This window comes from Schistocerca gregaria, chromosome 3, assembly GCF_023897955.1.
Source record: "Schistocerca gregaria isolate iqSchGreg1 chromosome 3, iqSchGreg1.2, whole genome shotgun sequence".
Lineage (NCBI taxonomy): Eukaryota > Metazoa > Arthropoda > Insecta > Orthoptera > Acrididae > Schistocerca > Schistocerca gregaria.
Genome location: NC_064922.1, coordinates 835,131,449 through 835,154,957, shown reverse-complemented (window position 1 = coordinate 835,154,957; position 23,509 = coordinate 835,131,449).

The following is a 23,509-nucleotide window of genomic DNA, read 5'->3' as shown; positions in this document are numbered from 1 at the left end:
TAGGTCTTTATTTATTCATCAATATCTGATGGTTCAAATGGCTCTGAGCACTATGGGACTTAAAATCTGAGGTCATCAGAACTTAGAACTACCTAAGCCTAACTAACCTAAGGACATCACACACATCCATGCCCGAGGCAGGATTCGAACCTGCGACCGCAGCAGTGGCGCGGTTCCGGACTGAAGCGCCTAGAACCGCTTGGCCACTGCGGCCTGCTTTCATCAACATCAGCTTTCCCTTTTAAAGTAATTGCCGTCAGATGTAATATACTGTTACCTGCGCTTCATCCAATCCTGGAACAACTCGTGAAACATAATTTTCGTTATGGTGTTCAGCTCCTTCAGCAGTTCTACTTTTTTACTTCATCAGAGGTGGTAAAACGACGTCCTTTCATGGCTCTGTTCAGCCTCAGGAATAGAAAGAAGTCGTAGGAGATCATTTCCGGTGAGACGACATAACGGTTTGTTTCTTGCAAAATAAATAAATAAATAAATCACGAACAAGCATTGTGACGAGAGCGAGAACATTATCTTGATGCAGTTTCCACGAGTGGTTTACCGACAATTCTGGTCATTACCTTCGGAAATGGCGCATATCTTCCAGGCGGTATTCATCACTGACTGTGCGACCATCATGCAGTAACTCATGGTCCATTATTCCATTCTAATCAAAGAAAACAGTGAGAAGTACCTTCACATGTGAAGCAACTGGCCGAATTTTTTCGCTCTTGTCTCTTCCCAAAGTTTCCATTCGGACTAATGGTCGTTTATTTTGGACATCATGCCTGTATATCCACGTTTCGTCACCTGTTACAACCTTCTTTACTAGTTCTGGCTAGATGTGGACTTTATTCAGCAATTCATGAGCTATGACTACGCGATCTCGATTCTGGTCGAAATTCAACAATTTCGGAACAAACTTGGCTGCTACACGTTTCTTGCTCAAAACATCCGAAAAAATTACTTGGCACGAGCCAAAGGATATGCCGATATTATCATCAATCTCTCTGATGGTCATTCAGAGATTTTCCAGAACCATTTTTTTTCTTCCACATTATTGTCAGTAATTGATCTGCTAGGGCGTTCACGGCGGTTGTTGTTTCCAACGTTCTTGACCCTCTTTGAAACGTTTATACCACTCATAAACTCTTGTCTATTCTATAGTAGGGTCGCCAAAAACCAAAGTCAAGAGACCAATGCGGTGCTCCATTTTATTCCATTTTTCAAGCAAAATTTAATGCTAATTCTTTGATTCATGCCGGCCGGAGTGGCCGTACGGCTCTAGGCGCTACAGTCTGGAACCGAGCTACCGCTACGGTCGCAGGTTCGAATCCTGCCTCGGTCATGGATGTGTGTGATGTCCTTAGGTTAATTAGGTTTAATTAGTTCTAAGTTCTAGGCGACTGATGACCTCAGAAGTTAAGTCGCATAGTGCTCAGAGCCATTTCAACCATCTTTGATTCATATTTTTCGAAAGTGAAAATTCGCCGAGCACTCGAAAACACGTACAACTTTTCTGAGTGTCAACAAGAAACTAAATATTCAAAACAGCTGAAAATAAAGTGATACCTCAGGTACATGTGTACCAACAAGATAAAAAAAACTGAAAATCAGATGTACAAGGTGTTTCAAAAGAAAGTTAGTATTTGAAAAGCTTTCTCCGCATTTGCTAGAAATCGGAGGAGAGTGAGGGATCCGTTCATCAGTTGCTGGGTCTTCAGGAAGTCATTCGACATGGAGCGAGTGTTCTGTGTGTGAGAATTTTACAAAATAGGTCAGTCGGCGACTGCAACACGGAGGAAATTTGGCAGTGATCGTGAACTGCATAGTGTAAATGATAAATGATGCGCCACGTGTTCTCTTTCTCCGGAAATTGACGAGAACGTTTAAGGAGACTAGTTCAACACTGGCCAAACCGAAATCTGGAAATAGAACTAGGGAAAAACGGCAGTCTATATGCTTCCGTATGAGTCCTAATTTTTGGTATTTTATCTTCGTCACACTCATGAGCATTATATATTAGAGGCCACAGAATCGTTCTGCAGTCAGATTCAAATCTCGGTTCTCTAAATCTTCTCAATAACGTTCCTTGAAAATAAAAAAAGGAAATAAAACCGTCGCCTTCCCTACAGGGATTCCCTCTGAGTTCCCGAAGCATCTCCGTAACACTTGCGTGTCGTTCAGACCCACCTGTAACATTTCTGTCAGCCCACTTCTGAATTGCTTCTATGTGTTTCTTTGATTCGAACTGGTCATCAGGAACTGGTGAATCCGTGGAGAGTGTAAATCGGTCTATTCTTGATGATCCTAATGTCTCCATTGGTAAACGTGCAAGTTCTTTAATATTCATAGATCATCACTGCACCGAGTTCTGCAGAAAGACCTTAAACTGCGCCCTTACAAAATCAAATTGCTACAAGAATTATAGCCACAGGATGCCAGTCATAGGCTGCAGTTGGTTAATGACGTGACTGAATGTCCTTCATTTGACAATATCTAGTTTTTTTGAAAAGGCTCATTTTTACCTGAATAGTCAAGTCAGTAAGTGAAATGGCTGCTACTGGAGAGCAACGAATCCTAAACAGAAGCTTGGGAAACTCCTTCATTTGCCAAAAGTTTCTGTATGTGTTACAATGTCGAGAAATAATTGGCCCTTACTTTTCCAAGGACGAAGGCGGTCGTACATTTACAGTGAATTCAGAACATTATGTGTGTTATGTATGTTAAATGAGTTTTTGGTGCCTGAACTGCAAAACTTTCGTGGTTATAACTAAGGAACATAGCTTCAGCAAGACGGAGCTCTACAAACACACGTCCAATGAATCTGTACTGCGTATTCGTGAAATTTTCCCTGGCAAATTCATCTCCAGGAAGGGTGACGTAAATTGCATAAATTGGCCTCCACGTTGTCCGGATTTGAGCCCTATGGATTTTTCTTTCGGGGATATGTCAAATCTAAAGTATTTGTCAACAACCCAACTTCTATGGAGCAACTGAAAGAAAATATCCGTAGCGAAGAGGAAGCGCCGGCCGAAGTGGCCGAGTTGTTCTAGGCGCTACAGTCTGGGACCGCGCGACCGCTACGGTCGCAGGTTCGAATCCTACCTCGGGCATGGATGTGTGTGTTGTCCTTAGGTTAGTCACGTTTAAGTAGTTCTGAGTTCTAGGGGACTGATGACCTCACAAGTTAAGTCCCATAGTGCTCAGAGCCATTTGATCCATTTTTTTGAAGTGGGAGCCATCCAGTGTCTATATGCCTAGTGGTCGTGCAAAATTTCGTTCATCGTTTAAATTAGTGCCGTAGGCGTCGTGGATTGCACTTAAATGACATTAGTTGGAAGAAGTAAATTTCTAAACTGTATATTTCAGTAATAAAGAATGATTTTGTTGAAAACTTCAACCTCTATTTTATTTTGACGCATGAAATGTAAACATTCATTTGAGACACCGTGTACAAAACCAGTTAAAATAAAAAGTTCCTATTACATTTTGTTCTCATCTCGTACAGGTTGATTCATAAAGAAAGAACAGGTTTCAGTTCTTTGTTAGAGGCAAACTGTGACAGACAGAAGTACGTTGATCTAGTCACTGGGTAGAGCAAGGTTCAAAGTTTTATGGTCGCACACACAATATACCACACACAAATCAACAGGTGACTGTTTATTGAATCGACAGCTTCAACAGTTCTGCTTCCCAGCACTTGAAGAGCAGCTGCCACAGGTGGGATAAAGACGCTGTCTTTTATGTACCGACACACAAAAAAAAAAAAAAAAAAAAAAAAAAAAAAAAAAAAAAAAAAAAAAAAATCGCAAGGTGTGAGGTATGGTGACTTGGAAAGCCAAATACAAAGAGTAAGATATTGTTGTCCACCTCCTTCAATCTAACGTTGTGTTATGGTATTGTTAAGGTAGCACCGCATCTCAGATTGAGAGTTTGAAAGTGGGACAGAGCGCCGTCATACATAACAATGAAATTATTGGAATCTTGGTGAAGTTGAGGAAACAACCGATTTTGCAGCATATTCGCTTGTGACATTATTATTACAGTTTCCTCCTCAAAAAGGAAGGGTTCATGTACTTTGAGAACAGACACAGCACAAAAATACATTCAGTTTCGGTGAGTGATTTTTGACGCCATGATTTTGTAACCCCCAAATTCTCATATTATGGCGGTTTCTTTACCCGATATATGAAACGTCGATCAGTCTGAAAAGATGATTCGTTCGAAAAAGTGTCCTCTGCCATATGCTGGAGAATGAAAAACAAAATTCGCCCCTTCTGTTGTTGCAGTAACTGCAACTTTTAAGGCTTCGTATGAAAGCGTCGCTTTAGAACACACCACATCGCTGTTTCAGTAAGTAAAAGGTCCTGTCCTACCCGTCTTGTGGACTTCTGAGGGCTCTGCGTGAACGCGCCTCGGATACGCCATTTTCATGAAACATTCGTTGCTGACCAGTGCTCTTCCCTATTGCATATGCAACCAACTACCAAGAATTTTTAATGTCAGTCATAAATCTGCTAGTGCAGAGGCGACTTCGTGCTGAATCGACGACGGAGTTCACGTTGCACTTGAACAATGGATTGACTTCGCGCAGATTCAAACACAAATTGATTTTTCTTGCGGTGTGGCAGCCATGTTGCTACAACAGTGCAGCTGTGTCAAAACTTTCAACCTTCCTCTATCCAGAGATATGCGCACTGTGTTTCTATTCTTATATTTTGTCTGCAATAAACTACTGAGCTCTGTTCCTTCTTTTCGATTCACCATGCATACGTACGGCAGTTATTGTTGGCTCTAGGTATTCCACTACACTTACTATCACTCAGATTGCGTTCATCTATTCACGACTTCCGATTTACTAAACGATTAAACGATAAGGTAACATTCAAACTCAAACGCAGGAACATACGTTAACACAAGCGGATCGACTCCCCATTCTTCATGGAAATCCCATCAGTTGACACGAAAAAGGCTGGGATGGAAGCTGCAGCTATATCTCAAGCGCTTGCTGGCACTGGGTAGTTCATTATGACAACCAATGGGTTCGGCTGGTAGTGCCGGCTTAACACGTTCTGGACTGGCCTCAGTCATACTGGACTGGGCTGCTGTTTTTAAAACGTTTTTTTCTAAAATCAAAGCTTTGTATCTGTGAATGCAACAAGTGTGTGACGTTTCATTTGAAATGATGAAAGCTTGGTTATCTGATTTTAGAAATCATATTACGAAACTAGCTGACTGAAGTCCACACCCGCAACACACAACTTCGTACATGTGGAATTTATTTCTGACTCATAATGCTTCTTTGTATGCAACATTTGAATTAGTATGATTGGGGGCATGAATGAAGAACTTGCTTGATTCACTACGTTGGAGAGAGCCAAACAGAGTTGGCCATGTGAAATGAACCTGACGCTAAGGCCTACTGCACCTGGCCTCGTGCTTTGTTTATAGTCAAGCTCACCGGGAATTGTACGCGTTTAAAGCGAAAAGGTAAAATTTTAGGAATCAGCGAGCTTCAGAATATACAAATTCGCTAGCCTGTGCCACTTCCTTTCAAAATTTTCTCTACTATGATGTTACATTGGCGAGAAGTAATTGTAAGCCTCTGTGATTGAAGGGTTATGTGAGATAAGATAATGCATGACTCGCTTAGTCACGGTTACAGAGCGCTTCGCTTTTGGAATGAGTCTCCAAAGAGCGAGTTAAAGCATCATGTTATCGAGCCACAGCTAGTGTCTTCTCACAATCTTCTTTGAATTCTTGAACCCGTGTAGCACTTACTCTTTGAGCTGTTCTGGTATTCAGAAAGAGTCGACCGTTTTCTACATATTTTTATTCGTAAGCGAAACGAAATCAACATGTCCTCAGGAGGCACCCAAATCACGAAGCGAACCTAGCAAATTCGCTTTTCCTAGCAAAAAAATCTCTAAAACTTATCGAAAGAAGTAAAGCAATGTCGTTAAGTTATTAATAGAGAAAATGAAATCAGTAAATCTGTAAATACCATCAATGTAAATTCGCTTTTAGTTGTATTCGTAAAGTTGAGCTCTTCATTAATATGTGCAGATATTGCAATTTTACTGCCTGTATTTATGAGTCCATAGGGCCTTAGTGCTAGCACTGGTGATAGTCACGCAATCATTAAATCGATTTGCAGTAGAAACAAATCTTTATACCTTAGCGACCAATGCTGATCCTCTTTTTGTTATAATTTGTGATTTTGTTCCGTTGAAAGTGACGTGTTCAATGCTATCTTCAAGTAATTTTGTATCCAATCACAGAGCTGTCCGATAAACGATAAGCTCGTATTTCATTCACTAAACGGTAGTGCAGAACTGCATCCAATGCCTTTCGTAAATCAGAGAACTGGGCATTAACTTGAGCGCCTTCGCCTGCGGTGATTTGAGATGCATTTTTCTGTTTGTTGAATCCTCTGCCTAGTACGACCGTCATGTTATACAACACCACATTGTTGCCGCCTGTGCTATGAACACTTGGTCGCCAGGACGTACTGGAAAACACTTTTTTAGTGCGCTGGACAGACGTAAAGCTTTTTACTCAAAGATAGGAGAGGTAAGAATTTGGGAGAAGATAAACCTTGCACTCTCTCGAGACGTACGAGATTTCGTGGGCATGCAGACACAATGGAACTGACCGACCGCCGTGTCATCCTCTGTCAACGGCTTCAACGGTTGCGGTATAGAGAGGCGTGTGGTCAGCATACCTATCTCATCGTTTTTGTCGGCTTTCTTGACCCTCGAACCACTATTAAGAAGGTCGAACAGCTCATCAGTCGGTCTCACGAGGGAGACTGAATGCCTTCCAGTCCTCCCAAAAAACGAAGAACCTCTGGCAGTACCAATAATCGAACCTGGGTCTCTCGCACGGCAGTTAGCCAAAATGACCACAGAACTACTGAGGAGACGGGTTCTGCTATGGCCAACCTGCATTTACTTGAAAGATCATTTTAACCTCCAGTTCTGTCCTAACGTTGACCAATATTCTAAGTTTAATTACGTTTATTATTTTTTCAGGATCAAAGTGTTTTTTAGCGCACTCATGTTATTAGAGGTATTTGATGACCAATAGTGAATTTTATTTTGGTTCTTTTTTCCTGCAGAATGATGTAGGATAACAGCATACCTCAGCCCATGAAAATATTGATATACCTACTACTAATTAATGTAAGTGACACAGAACGCCAACGATGCAAACCGGAGACTCCAGACACAGTCACTGGAGAAAGGTATGCATTGCATCTGCAAAGTGAAGTCAGTTTAATAATATTCACACAACAGAACCGACAAACGTAATTAAATATTTTAATGCCTTTGTTCCTTCGCATGAATGATATAACACTAGTTTTTATTGTTTTTTATTTAATGTAAAAACGCTCCTATAATTTTTAAAATATGTACACTTACTCCCTTAAGTGTCCACTAACAAAGATAAAGGATTATTTATTCTATTTATTTATTTAGCACTCGTATTATCACATTCGTGATATTGGACTTGTCAAAGTATAGAACAGTATAAAATATTACATATTTACATCATGTACAAAATCTTATAATTGGTATCAACACATCTTTATAACAAAAACTTTATTCTGCTTACGTCTATACAGGCAGCCGAAAATCTTGCGAAACCCCTAGGATGATTTTACTAAAACTATTAAATATCAGTACTTTAGTTACCAAGGCATAGTAAAATACAGCACAAAAGCTAGGTGCATAATTTCATGCATACATAGATGAAAGAAGTTTGGTTTTATCTAGATATTAGTTAATTCTGTAGAAGCTGTTGTTTATTAGTAGACTTTTTAGTTCTTTTTTTAATGTATTACTATTTGGTATTTTTTGATGCTATCTGGCAATGCACTGTACGGAATTTTTAGTTTGTAAACAGCACTGTCCTGATACATTTATTTCCTGTGCATATCTCTATGATATTCACCCCCGTCCCTCGTTTGATAATGGTGGATCTCACTATTCAAAGGTGAAACTTGATGGGTTTTAATGAAGCATATACTTTCAACTATAAATATGGATGGTAAAGTCATGATTTTTAATTCCTTAAATATACCTCTACATGCCCCTCCCCCCCCCCCCCCCCCCCCCCCAAGAACCTTGGACCTTGCCGTTGGTGGGGAGGCTTGTGTGCCTCAGCGATACAGATGGCCGTACCGTAGGTGCAACCACAACGGAGGGGCATCTGTTCAGAGGTCAGACAAACGTGTGGTTCCTGAAGAGGGGCAGCAGCCTTTTCAGTAGTTGCAGGGGCAACAGTCTGGATGATTGACTGATCTGGCCTTGCAACATTAACCAAAACGGCCTTGCTGTGCTGGTACTGCGAACGGCTGAAAGCAAGGGGAAACTACAGCCGTAATTTTTCCCGAGGACATGCAGCTTTACTGTATGATTAAATGATGATGACGTTCTCTTGGGTAAAATATTCCGGAGGTAAAATAGTCCCCCATTCGGATCTCCGGGCGGGGACTACTCAGGAGGATGTCGTTATAAGGAGAAAGAAAACGCGTTCTACGGATCGGAGCGAGAAATGTCAGATACCATATTCGTGCAAGTAGGTTAGAAAATTTAAAAAGGGAAATGGATAGGTTAAAGTTAGATATAGTGGGATTTAGTGAAGTTCGGTGGCAGGAGGAACAAGACTTTTGGTCAGGTTAATACAGGGTTATAAATACAAAATCAAATACAGGTAATGCAGGAGTTGGTTTAATAATGAATAAAAAAAATAGGAGTGCGGGTAAGCTACTACAAACAGCATAGTGAACGCATTATTGTGCCCAAGATAGACACAAAGCCCATGCCTACTACAGTAGTACAAGTTTATATGCCAACTAGCTCTGCAGATGATGAAGAAATTGATGAAATGTATGATGAGATAAAAGAAATTATTCAGGTAGTGAAGGGAGACGAAAATTTAATAGTCATGGGTGACTGGAATTCGTCAGTAGGAAAAGGGAGAGAAGGGAACATAGTAGGTGATTATGGATTGGGGCTAAGAAATGAAAGAGGAATCCGTCTGGTAGAATTTTGCACAGAGCATAACTTAATCATAGCTAACACTTGGTTCAAGAATCATAAAAGAAGGTTGTATACATGGAAGAATCCTGGAGATACTAAAAGGTATCAGATAGATTATATAATGGTAAGTCAGACATTTAAGAATCAGGTTTTAAATTGTAGGACATTTCCAGGGGCAGATGTGGACTGACTACAATCTATTGGTTTTGACCTGTAGGTTGAAACTGAAGAAACTGCAGAAAGGTGGGAATTTAAGGACATGGGATCTGGATAAGCTGAAAGAACCAGAGGTTGTACAGAGTTCCAAGGAGAGCATAACAATTGACAGCAATGGGGGAAAGAAACACAATAGAAGAAGAATGGGTAGCTCTGAGGGATGAAGTAGTGAAGGCAGCAAAGGATCAAGTAGGTAAAAAGACAAGGGCTAGTAGAAATCCTTGGGTAACAGAAGAAATATTGAATTTAATTGATGAAAGGAGAAAATATAAAAATGCAGTAAATGAAGCAGGCAAAAAGGAATACAAACGTCTCAAAAATGAGATCGACAGGAAGTGCAAAATGGCTAAGCAGGGATGGCTAGAGGACAAATATAAGGATGTAGAAGCTTATCTCACTAGGGGTAAGATAGATACTGCCTACATGAAAATTAAAGAGACCTTTGAAGATAAGAGAACCACGTGTATGAATATCAAGAGCTCAGATGGCAACCCAGTTCTAAGCAAAGAAGGGAAGGCAGAAAGGTGGAAGGAGTATATAGAAGGTTTATACAAGGGCGATGTACTTGAGGACAATATTATGGAAATGGAAGAGGATGTAGATGAAGACGAAATGGGAGGTAAGATACTGCGTGAAGAGTTTGACAGAGCACTGAAAGACCTGAGTCGAAATAAGGCCCCCGGAGTAGACAACATTCCATTAGAACTACTGACGGCCTTGGGAGAGCCAGTCATGACAAAACTCTACCAGCTGGTGAGCAAGATGTATGAGACAGGTGAAATACCCTCAGAATTCAAGAAGAATATAATAATTCCAATACCAAAGAAAGCAGGTGTTGACAGATGTGAAAATTACCGAATTATCATTTTAATAAGTCACAGCTGCAAAATACTAACACGAATTCTTTACAGACGAATGGAAAAACTGGTAGATGCGGACCTCGGGGAGGATCAGTTTGGATTCCGTAGAAATGTTGGAACACGTGAGGCAATACTGACCTTACGACTTATCTTAGAAGAAAGATTAAGAAAAGGCAAACCTACGTTTCTAGCATTTGTAGACTTAGAGAAAGCTTTTGACAATGTTGACTGGAATATTCTCTTTCCAATTCTAAAGTTGGCAGGGGTAAAATACAGGAAGCGAAAGGCTATTTACAATTTGTACAGAAACCAGATGGCAGTTAGTAGAGTCGAAGGGCATGAAAGGGAAGCAGTGGTTGGGAAAGGAGTGAGACAGGGTTGTAGCCTCTCCCCGATGTTATTCAATCTGTATATTGAGCAAGCAGTAAAGGAAACAAAAGAAAAATTTGGAGTAGGTATTAAAATTCATGGAGAAGAAGTAAAAACTTTGAGGTTCGCCGATGATATTGTAATTCTGTCAGAGACGTCAAAGGACTTGGAAGAGCAGTTGAACGGAATGGACAGTGTCTTGAAAAGAGGATATAAGGTGAACATCAACAAAAGGAAAACGAGGATAATGGAATGTAGTCAAATTAAATCGGGTGATGCTGAGGGAATTAGATTAGGAAATGAGACACTTAAAGTAGTAAAGGAGTTTTGCTATTTAGGAAGTAAGATAACTGATGATGGTCGAAGTAGAGAGGATATAAAATGTAGACTGGCAATGGCAAGGAAAGTGTTTCTGAAGAAGAGAAATTTGTTAACATCGAATATAGATTTATGTATCAGGAAGTCGATTCTGAAAGTATTTGTATGGAGTGTAGCCATGTATGGAAGTGAAACATGGACGATAACTAGTTTGGACAAGAAGAGAATAGAAGCTTTCGAAATGTGGTGCTACAGAAGAATGCTGAAGATTAGATGGGTAGATCACGTAATTAATGAGGAGGTATTGAGTAGGATTGGGGAGAAGAGAAGTTTGTGGCACAACTTGACTAGAAGAAGGGATCGGTTGGTAAGACATGTTTTGAGGCATCAAGGGATCACAAATTTAGCATTGGAGGGCAGCGTGGAGGGTAAAAATCGTAGAGGGAGACCAAGAGATGAATACACTAAGCAGATTCAGAATGATGTAGGTTGCAGTAGGTACTGGGAGATGAAGCAGCTTGCACAGGATAGAGTAGCATGGAGAGCTGCATCAAACCAGTCTCAGGACTGAAGACAACAACAACAACAACCACGTCTACATGGTGCTCTGTAAGCAACATCACTTATTAATCTTAAAGCTTTCTTTTGGAGCTTAAGAGACTGCTTTGCAAAAGAGGTGTTTCCCCAGAACACTATTCTATACTTCAGTAGACTATGCATATATGCGTAATAAGCACTTAACAGTGTTTCGGTAATGGAGCATCTTTAAGCACTCTTAATATGTAACAGTATTTGTTTAAATTTAAGAAGTATATATCTAGGGAGATTCTCTGAAATTTCCCTCCTGTACAATTTATTCACATGGCATTACTCCCTATTAACGTGTCTGAAGGTCGCAAGTAAAAATGGAGTAATTTTATGCGAATAAACTGTAGAGGATATTGTTTGTTATATACTGCGATGTCATTGCAACAATTTCCATCTCTTTCAAAATAGCCTCATGTGAGCTTCGTGTTGCAAATGAGCTGCTTTTCTGTTAAGAATGTTACACCATAACTGTGAAGCACAGAAATATTACGCCATATGACAGCAAGGAGTGAAAATATGCGAATCAGTTATCATTGTGTAATTGTTAGTGATAGCGCACACTATTCAAATCGTTATTGGAACTGCATTAGGATTACCCAGGGAGCTATGAATATATGTCTTACTCGAAAATTAATAGCATCCGGTGACGTCTGCTTCATTAATCGTGTCACCGTTGCAAGTTGACTGTCATACCAGGCGTGTAAGTGAGTAGATGTATTGAGTTTTATTGAGTTAAAGTTCTGTCTATCGGCTGGTATCCAAAGCTGTTTTCTCTGGACAATGTTTGGTAGCATTATTCAGTTCCTGACTGAATCCATAACAACCATAAGTATTGAATACGTAGAGTTACACCATCCAGTTTAAGACACGTTGTTCATGTATAAATGGAAAAGAAGTGGCCCTAGTACGGAACCCTGGAGAATTTTCCATGTCAATGTACTCCAGAAGCATGTAAATCTGTAAATTGATTTAGTTTCTGAGAGTATAAAGTAATCTTCCACTTCCTACTGCTAAGATAAGAATGCAAGAAACTGATTGTTTTATCCCTGATTTCTAAAATTCTAATTCACACCAGTTGAGACAAATTGTGAAGCATCCAGAAGACGTGGTCGGATGACGATCTAACTCCGTACTTATATACACCTTCGGCGGGTATGTAAAAGATCAGAGTTCCAATACTCACTGACATGTAGAACTGCCAGCAGATTGCAGTAGTGTTGTTACCATGACTTATAGAATAAATAAGCTGTGTGAACAGCAACAGACGTTGGGTGATCACTGTCGGCGAGATAGAAATGCCGTGTACTCCATTGAGACAACGTTATCAGAAAGTGACAGTGTTTGAAAGTGGACTCATTGTGGGTCCTATTTCGCCAGCTGGTCGAATCGTGCAACATCCAGATTTGTAGGGCTTTCAGATGTGACAGTGGCCTGATGCTGGACTGCATGGGAACGTGAGGAGAGGCACACTCGTCGCCAAGTTTCCAGCTGACCACGCCTGACCACCACGAGTTAGGATCGCCGCATTGTGCACCAAACACATCCTAACTCCTTCACACCCGCGCCTGCCGTCCGACTAATGGACTCCCTACAACAGTCTGTGACATCCTGCACAAGCGGTCAGAGACTAACAGCAGCGAGAGCAGATAGTTACCGTCCCATACGTAGTCTGTCGTTAACACCACCATACCTTCGGCTCATTTTGGAGTTGTGCCATGAATGAGGAGCATCTTCTTACAGTCACTCAACTTCGACACCTTAAGTGTAAACCACGGCATCATCTGCAAACAACTGCAGATTGCTGCTCACCTTGTCCACCTAATCATTTATGTACAATATACGGAGAACAACAGTGGTCCTATCACACTTCCCTGGAGCCATTCTTGACGACACCCTTATCTCTGATAAACACTCGCCGTCGAGAACAATATACTGGACTCTATTACTTAAGAAGTCTCCGAGGCACTCACATATCTGTGAATTTATTCCATGTGCGCGTACCTTCGTTAACAGCCTGCAACCAGGCACTGTGTCAAATGCTTCCTGGATATCTAGAAATGTGGAATCTGCTTGTTGCTCTTCAGCTAACAGGCAGAGTCATCGGATATGATTTCAGGTGATGACTGATAGTGATCGAGGTCGCCGTTGTGTATGTCACGGACACCCTGCCTCCTCGTATGTCACCACTCATGCGACAGTAGAGTGGTGCCGTTTTTCAACAGGACGATGCCCATATAGACATGGCACGTGATGTTCAGGTACTACAGTGGCTAGCAAGATCCCCAGATCTGTCCAAGATAGCACGTGCTTGGTATCAGCTCTGACGTCAACCCCATCCCAACGCCGATGTGCAACGTATCAAGGGCCTGTTACAACAGCTGAGGACCAGCATGCCTCCAGAGAGGGTAAAACGTCTTTGTGACACTCTTTCCAGCCAAATTACTGCAAGCTAGAGAATGAATACTGATAAACGGGCTCATACTACCAAGTTATTCGTTAATTGTCTCGATTCAGCAATCACTGAAATAAAGTCACACACCTTGTCAAACTCTGAAGTTTCATTTCGTTTCCTCGTGTTCCCCTGGGTGCTGTAAGCCACCACTCCATACTATTTATTTAACTGTACTTGATTATTGCTTGCTATAGCCTGGATATATGGAAACCTAGGCATCGGAGATTCGTAAGTCTCCAGTTTTGGAGGGCGAACTTACTCTCAAGGTTCAAGCGCCGATAACCAATGTTCTGACCGTGAGCCTACGAGGCATGCCCTATGTCTTCTCCCACAGTGTCCTATTATTCGCCATAATTCATTCCCTCCTAAATATTCTTGTAACAATGAAAAGGTTACAATGTGTGGACACTTCTGCACATCACAGTTACTTTATTTCCCCTTAAGTTCAGCTATAACGCCACTGTTTGTTATGACCGCTCTCATACTACAATTACATTCACTCATCTATCACGAACTGATATGAGTTTACCATTGCCGATTCGTTAACGTGCGATCGATCGCCTTTTAATTATGCAGGCTGGGGCAAATAGAAATGGCCCGGACGTGTGGCTACGATTGGATGTGAATGTGCGCATATAAGCATACGCTCGTCACGTGTACGCCAGCCACTTGGTCCACACCGGTTCGGAGCGTACTGCGGGCGGAGTCAGTGTGAGTGGGGCAGTGCAAAGGGGATGATGACATTCAAAGTGGAGCAGCGGGTGTTCGCTGTGGAAAGTTACGTGACAACAAAGTTGTGGAAACCGTGTGATCAATTGTTTGTTGGAAAGTTTAATGGTGTCAAAGTGCCAGCAAAGAGTGCCATGGAACGCCTAATGTGAAAATGGTGTGAGACAGAAAGTGTGTTGAAAAAGTCCCCGCACACCGGAAAATGTAGTTGCAGTTCCCCAGAAAACGCTTCAGAGTTCTACCAAACCAGCCGGACGCCTTTTGTAAGACGGCGACATATTACGTCGATCATTCGGACTAATATTCCACATGGACCTGCAGTCTGGTCGCTGCCCTAGCTGGCGACCCAGGTAACGTTATCCCTCAGTAAGCTATTACTGTGTGGGGGGAAATCTAAAATCTAAAGTGTATCGCAACAGTGCTTCAAGAGCTGCAGCAAAACATTTCGCACGAGATTGCAGCAGTTCCAGCAGTCCAGTTTTTATCCTCCGTCAATTCTTGCTGACCAGACCCAAGAATACCAAGAGATGAATGGCGGTCACTTTCAGCTTCTGCTACAGTCTGGTTAGTACTGAATTTCCTTCCCTCTGTTGTGTTTCTTTGTACCCTGGGACTCAGTTCTCTATACCATTTTTATTTGCCCCACCCTGTATATCAACTCTTCAGGTACGACATTAATCACGATCGCTTTTCTCACACACATACGTTTGCGTCCTACTCGCGTACTGGCTCTGGTGCGAATGACTCACACCTTTACACCAAACAATCTCCGGCACCAATTCCATTCTAGAACTACGGGACATGCCCGTCAGCGGTGTCGCAGGATTGTAGCGAAGAAGCTGTAAGGGGTCCATAGGCCCTTACTATAACTTTGCACTTGGCACAGGTCGATAGGGCGAACAATCGATTGTGACGTGTTGCGAGGGCGAGTGTGGAGTTGCGCCAGAGTGTTTGGCGGGAGTAGTGTGTGTGTGAAGGCCATTGTTGAAATAGGGTCTTTAACAGAGAAGGGTGTCGCCATAGCCGTGGTTAAACCCCTATGTAATAGATTAATACCGGGAAAGTGAAGAAGTATCATTATGAAAGCGATCAGTGACGTTACTAGTGCCGATATTTGGTTTCGCGTCTACCGCGCCGGCGTAACCTTGGATTGCAGTGTTGGATGCAGTGATGGATTAGCGTGTGACGATAATGGAAAATGAGATTATCCGTAATTATATATGTATAACGAAGGCAGTGGCTGTCTCCTTTTTGTGTTTTGAGAAGAATATAAGTTCGTAATTAGTAAAACTGTGCTGTTGTTCCTTATTACCATACATCCAGTATTATTGTATTGCACAGGACGAACTGGAAAGTAACAACTTCCGTAGCAGTCACTTCCGATTACCAGCTCCACTAGGTTCGCGGTCATGTTAATAATAAATATTGGACTGCTATTCTATCAGATCAGGTCAGGTCGGGATAATAAATCGAAGGTGTTACAAAGTGTAAGGGCAGTTACGATCCCTCAATATAGGATCGATATTTGCATCCTTACCTTTAGTTTTATTGTCAGGTGGTATATTCAACAATGTGTCAGGGTCTAGGGCGGTTGTTTACTCAATAAAGTTACTCTATGACAGTGATTTCTTTATCAACTCGTTTAAGAAAAAAAGTATTGACAGTTCGACTGCAGAGTCATTCCGAAAAAAGAACTGTGAATTCGTCAATAGCCTGCGCCAAGAGAAATAGGCTACTACTCAATTTGCACATTGACATCAATACATTTTTGAAAAATACAAGCATCTGTGATATAGGCAAGCAGTTATCAATACTATCTACTTCTCCTTTGTAGCGCAGAGATGTGTTTAATGTCTGAGAAAATACCTACCTGAAAAGATACATTATGGATGCAGGGCGGACAAGTGTTCTGTAGGAACCTGTGCGAAAGATATTGTACAATCAGTTTACGTATGATAGTTACGAATGACCATTGAAGATTTCACATATCTCAGAAATGTCAGTATTATTTTTATTCTCACATTTCTGTGAGCTAATAACTGAATTTTTCCGTCGTTTTTCCGACGCTATACTTGTTATATCAGTAGCTTAGCTCTCGCTGCTTCGCTCGCATAGACTGTATGGGCTGCAAAGATTTTTTGATTTTTATTTAATCGATTTTTTACGTGTTCACAAATTGCAAAACCTCGTAACCTCTTCACGCTAATTAAGGCCACACAAGCATGGTCTTCTGCGAATGTATTCTGATCAAAAAGCGATTCTGGTAGACGGAGTACTAAGTCTTTGTCAGTCATGACTTTTGCGTTCTTGTGGAGATATTTACATAACAACCTCTATCCCATGATAAACAGTTCTTTAAATCTAACCGAGAAGTGAAATATCAATTTTCATGAATTTAGCTTCAAAAAGTTTTTTAATCTAACGAAATATTTTCTTTAAAATTTTCGTCCCCTACTGCAGTCCCTGAGGGTTTGAATTATCGGAAACACTGTAAATTTTTTTTTATTTCTAACCGAGAAGCCAATTGTCATCTATGTACCCTTACAAATCCGTCAGTAGTTCTTAAGTAATTATTTGTTTTTAAGAAAACATACACCCACTATTTTGCCCTTTCAGTAGTTGTATTTCCGAAAATTCTGAAACATGAATTTACTTTTCTTTTTACTAAGAAACCAGATACCAATTTTCGAAGTTCTGACTTCAAAATTGCCTTAATAGAGAAATACTTTCAATAAGCCTTTCGTTCCCTATTTTAACCCTTTAGAAGTGCAATTTTGGACGATAGTTTCTTAAACAATAGCTACAGTATAATATCCACACTTTCTCCAAACTTCAAGCTCCTAATTTTCTCGGTTTGGTCTTTGCGCTAGTGGTTCAAATGGCTCTGAGCCCTATGGGACTTAACATCTGAGGTCATCAGTCCCCTATAACTTAGAACTACTTAAAGCTAACTAACCTAAGGACATCACAACATCCATGCCCAAGGCAGGATTTGAACCTGGGACCGTAGCAGTTGCGCGGTTCCGAACTGAAGCGCCTAGGGCCGCTCGGTCACCGCGGCCGGCTTTGCGCTAGTGAGTCATTCAGCCAGCCAGTCAGTCACGACATTCCCTTTTACATTTAGAGACATGGATTTCGTTTTACATCTACATTTATTGAAACTAATTGCCGAGGTTTTAATTGTAGCCTCTCTAACAATATTTTCCAAGACCTTGTAGTATTTTCTCTAATGAGCTGATTCAGATGGTTCATAATAGAGCTGTTAGCTTAGACAGAGTACCCGCTTTCTCTTACACGAGATTTCAGCTGCCCTTGCTAGCCTCACTTATTACCTTCTGCAACTGAAAATCTTTTCGGTGAATATGATGTTGCAGATTATGTGGTGGAGTGCGTGCACACCAGTAAGGTGTTTAGTGCTTGTGTGAAAATTAATAAATAAGAGTTTTCATGAAATATAATAACATTCTTTATGAATACACTGTATATAACTTCCAAGCTTTGTACACTGGTCAGCTACTGCCACAGATGTCTTCGATACCCGAACAAATCACTCCACTGCAAGTGAGTTGGTGAGCCTACATTTCTTGAATATCTGTATAGTTGTCTGTTAATATTTCCCCATGTTCGGAATCCACTACTGTGCTGAACGTATCAATCAAACGAAACACAATGTAAATATAATTTACTACTATGTTGCTAATTTCCTGCATGCTTGTTGGCAAGGCCACAGATGGAGGTAATATAATGGCTTAATATTTATGCGCATTCATACAAGATTGGCGCCGGTGGCGACACCTGCAACGTGCTGACATGAGGAAAGTTTCCAACCGATTTCTCATACACAAACAGCAATTGACCGGCGTTGCCTGGTGAAACGTTGTTGTGACGCCTCGTGTAAGGAAGAGAAATGCGTACCATCACGTTTCCGACTTTGATAAAGGTCGAATAGTAGCCTATCGCGATTGCGCTTTATCATATCGCGACATTGATGCTTGCGTTGGTCGAGATCCAATGACTGTCGGCAGACTATTGAATCGGTGGGTTCAGGAGGGTAATACGGAATGCCGTGATGGATCCCAACGGCCTCGTATCACTAGCAGTCGAGATGACAGGCATCTTATCCGCATGGCTGTAACGGATCGTGCAGCCACCCTGTATCACCCTGTATCCCTGAGTCAAGAGATTGGGACGTTTGCAAGACAACAACCATCTGCAAGAACAGTTGGACGACGTTCGCAGCAGCATGGTCTATCAGCTCGGAGACCATGGCTGCGGTTACCCGTGACGCTGCATCACAGACAGCAGCGCCTGAGATGCTGTACTCAGCGACGAATCTCGTTGCACGAATGCAAAACGTCATTTTTTTCGGATGAATCCACGTTCTGTTTACAGCATCATGATGGTCGCATCCGTGTTTGGCGACATCGCGATGAACGCACATTGGAAGCGTGTATTCGTCATCGCCATACTAGCGTATCAGCCGGCGTGATGGTATGGGGTACCATTGGTTACACATCTCGGTCACCTGTTGTTCTAATTGACGGCACACAGTGGACGTTACATTTCAGATGTGTTACGACCCGTGGATCAACCCTTCATTCGAACTCTGCGAAACTCTACATTTTAGCAGGATAATGCACGACCGCATGTTGCAGGTCCTGTACGGGCTTTTCTGGATACAGAAAATGTTCGACTGTGTTCCTGGCCAGCACATTCTCCAGATCTCTCACCAATTGAAAACGTCTGGTCAATGGTGGCCGAGCAACTGGCTCGTCACAACACGCCAGTCACTACTCCTGATGAACTGTGGTATCGTGTTGGAGCTGCATGGGCAGCTATACCTGTATACGCCATCAAAGCTCTGTTTGACTCGATGACCAGGCGTATCAAGGCCGTTATTACGGCCAGAAGTGGTCTTGTGGGTACTGATTTCTCAGGATCTATGTACCCAAATTGCGTGAAAATGTAATCACATGTAAGTTCTAGTATAATATATTTGTCCAATGAATACCCGTTTGTCGTCTGCATTTCTTCTTGGTGTAGAAATTTTAATGGGCCTTAGTGTAGCATTTGTCATATGAGCCAGCTGTAAGGTATTAGAAATTAAGTAAGACTGGGAGCTATCAAAAAGAATAGACGGTCAGACGAGCTTGTGGAAAATTCTCACAGAAACATGTGGTTTTCTGTTTAAGTTCAAATAAGGTGGTCTTCCTAAACAGAAAAGAACCATTAGAATGTGTAACCGAAATGCAGAGCCTGTTGAGCGTAGTAAATGAGTGAGGATGAAGAGGTAATGCAGATGTCTCGTTGATGAAGTCTAAACCTACGCGTGACGCAAACGATTATGATCTCCTGTCGCTGCATTAACGTTCCTACGTAAGTCTTCCGGCGGAAGTAGACCGCGTGCACAGATATCACCTAAGGAGGTATGCTTTCACTTATCGCTGATGTGTACAGCGATAACAACGAGGCAGGGTGGTGCGGCGCCATCGTGGGTCTGGTGCTGAAACCGAGCGGGCAGTAATTCGGGGCAGCTTAAAGTCGATCCCCGCTAATCGCCGGGTGGCGTGCCCAAGACGTCGCGATGCTGATCAAATAAGCCACGTCACGAACTCATCTCGAATTCCCTTATCAGACCCGAGGCTTCCGACTCATCGATTTGAGCTGCTGTTTTCTTTTCGACCCTTGTGAGATGGCACAACACAATGACAAAGGAAAGTTTTCTTGAAGAAACTGTGGAATCGATTACTCTATAGGGTGATCCACTTGACATCATCATGAATGTTGAATGTACAGTTCACTACCTGGCTACATGGCGTTCAGTGCCAAAAAGGACGCAAAAATTCACAACACTAAAAAGTAATTATTCAGAGTAACGAAATTTTGAGAATACGTTTGTCTAGGTAACTTTTATGATTAACTTTGGAAGATCGATGGTTAATACACTCCTGGAAATTGAAATAAGAACACCGTGAATTCATTGTCCCAGGAAGGGAAAACTTTATTGACACATTCCTGGGGTCAGATACGTCACACGATCACACTGACAGAACCACAGGCACATAGACACAGGCAACAGAGCATGCACAATGTAGGCACTAGTACAGTGTATATCCACCTTTCGCAGCAATGCAGGCTGCTATTCTCCAATGGAGACGATCGTAGAGATTCTAGATGTAGTCCTGTGGAACTGCTTGCCATGCCATTTCCATCTGGCGCCTCAGTTGGACCAGCGTTCGTGCTGGACGTGCAGACCGCGTGAGACGACGCTTCATCCAGTCCCAAGCATGCTCAATGGGGGACAGATCCGGAGATCTTGCTGGCCAGGGTAGTTGACTTACACCTTCTAGAGAACGTTGGGTGGCACGGGATACATGCGGACGTGCATTGTCCTGTTGGAACAGCAAGTTCCCTTGCCGGTCTAGGAATGGTAGAACGATGGGTTCGATGACGGTTTGGATGTACCGTGCACTATTCAGTGTCCCCTCGACGATCACCAGAGGTGTACGGCCAGTGTAGGAGATCGCTCCCCACACCATGATGCCGGGTGTTGGCCCTGTGTGCCTCGGTCGTATGCAGTCCTGATTGTGGCGCTCACCTGCACGGCGCCAAACACGCATACGACATTCATTGGCACCAAGGCAGAAGCGACTCTCATCGCTGAAGACGATACGTCTCCATTCGTCCCTCCATTCACGTCTGTCGCGACACCACTGGAGGCGGGCTGCACGATGTTGGGGCGTGAGTGGAAGACGGCCTAACAGTGTGCGGGACCGTAGCCCAGCTTCATGGAGAGGGTTACGAATGGTCCTCGCCGATACCCCAGGAGCAAAAGTGTCCCTAATTTGCTGGGAAGAGGCGGCGTGGTCCCCTACGGCACTGCGTAGGATCCTACGTTCTTGGCGTGCATCCGTACGTCGCTGCGGTCCGGTCCCAGGTCGACGGGCACGTGCACCTTCCGCCGCCCACTGGCGACAATATCGATGTACTGTGGAGACCTCACGCCCCACGTGTTGAGGAATTCGGCGGTACATCCACCCGGCCTCCCGCATGCCCACTATACGCCCTCGCGCAAAGTCCGTCAACTGCACATACGGTTCACATCCACGCTGTCGCGGCATGCTACCAGTGTTAAAGACTGCGATGGAGCTCCGTATGCGACGGCAAACTGGCTGACACTGACGGCGGCGGCGGCGGTGCACAAATGCTGCGCAGCTAGCGCCATTCGACGGCCAACACCGCGGTTCCTGGTGTGTCCGCTGTGCCGTGCGTGTGATCATTGCTTGTGCAGCCCTCACGCAGTGTCCGGAGGAAGTATGGTGGGTGTGACACACCGGTGTCAATGTGTTCTTTTTTCGATTTCCAGGAGTGTATAAGAGCGAGATAAAACATTGCAAATGTGAAGTGCTTGTACGTTAATAACCAGTCTAACCGCCAGAATGATGAAAGGAAGCAAGAAAACTCGTATGCATTGTGTTGTACATGTACCCGATGTCAGTGTTTGGGGTGGGGTTCCATGCTTGTTGCACTTGGGCGGTCAAAAGGGTCAACACGGTTAATGTTGGTTGTTGATGACTCCGAAGTTCATGTCCGATAATGTCTCACACGTTATAGATTGGAGACGGCAAAATATTGTGTCCCATATATGTGGTGTCTGTTCTTTCGGATATGTCTGAAAGAACAGACACGATGCATCATATAATTTGATGCGCCTAGCTGGGTAATGAATCCAACTTCAACAGTGAAGATGCACAAATATGTCCAACTTGTTTTGAGAATCTCAGAGAGCGAATATAGAGGGAATTGATAGGAACTGCGGATAGGTGGCCCTCGATGAGGGTGTCGATCTGTCATAAGGCGTGCGGAGATAGTCCGTGCAGTTACTATAACGCTGTGTCCCCGATGGCACAGTGTTTACCGCACCTGCCAAGTAAGCAGGAGATCCCTGGTTCGAATCCCGGTCCGGTACACATTCTGACTCGTTGTAGCTGATTCCGTATAATTTCCCAATGTAGCTGACAGCAGTGATCCCCTCCCCTCCGTTTTCTTCGTTTCCTCCCGTCTCCGTCTTCAATTTATGTAGAAGCCTTTCTGTCTATGAAATTTATTGTATATTTTAGAACATAGAATATGGTCAAAATTACACAGGAAACTGATGTTAAGGATGGTGGTAATTTTGTGGATCAGTTCTTTGACGCTTTTTACACACATGAGTGATCTCTGTTTTATTCCAGTCCCTTTGTACTCCGCGCTGGGTGAGAGATGACCGATGAGTGCAAGACAAGTAACGAGCCAATTATGAAGACTGTTCTGTAAAACCGGATTGAGATATCGTCCGAAATTGGAGAACTATTTGTTTTCAGTTCTTTCAGTTTCTTCTCTACGTCTGGGATGCCTATCACTGTGTCCTCCGTATTGGCGTCTGTGCTACGGTCAAAGGAATGAACGCCTGTATTCTCCTCCTGTGGTTAAGATCTGCCGATTTACGGACCCAGCCGAAATGTGATTCGGTGTCTGAGCGGTAGTCAAGCCGGGGACTTACGTCTGTAGTCCTGTAAATACGACTGTTGCCATCTCTGCCTGCGGGAATGGCCACAGCATACTCAGCAAGCAGATGTGGAAGGAATGGCAACACCCGCTCAGGAAGTAAGTTGAAGTAAACAGCCTAGTCAGTGTTCCTGGATCCTGAATGAGTTGGTGCAACTCATGCTAAGACAAAAACACCCTCAAAACACCACAGAATTACCTACAGCCTGAAACACATCGTTTACACACTGTGGCTTGAGCGGCTCATTCGGCTGTTGATGCATTAGACTCTTTGCATTATTGAAAAAAAAAAAAGGTGAAATCACGACTCGTCGGACCACACTACACCCCCGAATCAGTTACTCTACAGTTTCTGTGTTATTTGCTCACTGCACGCGTCCAGC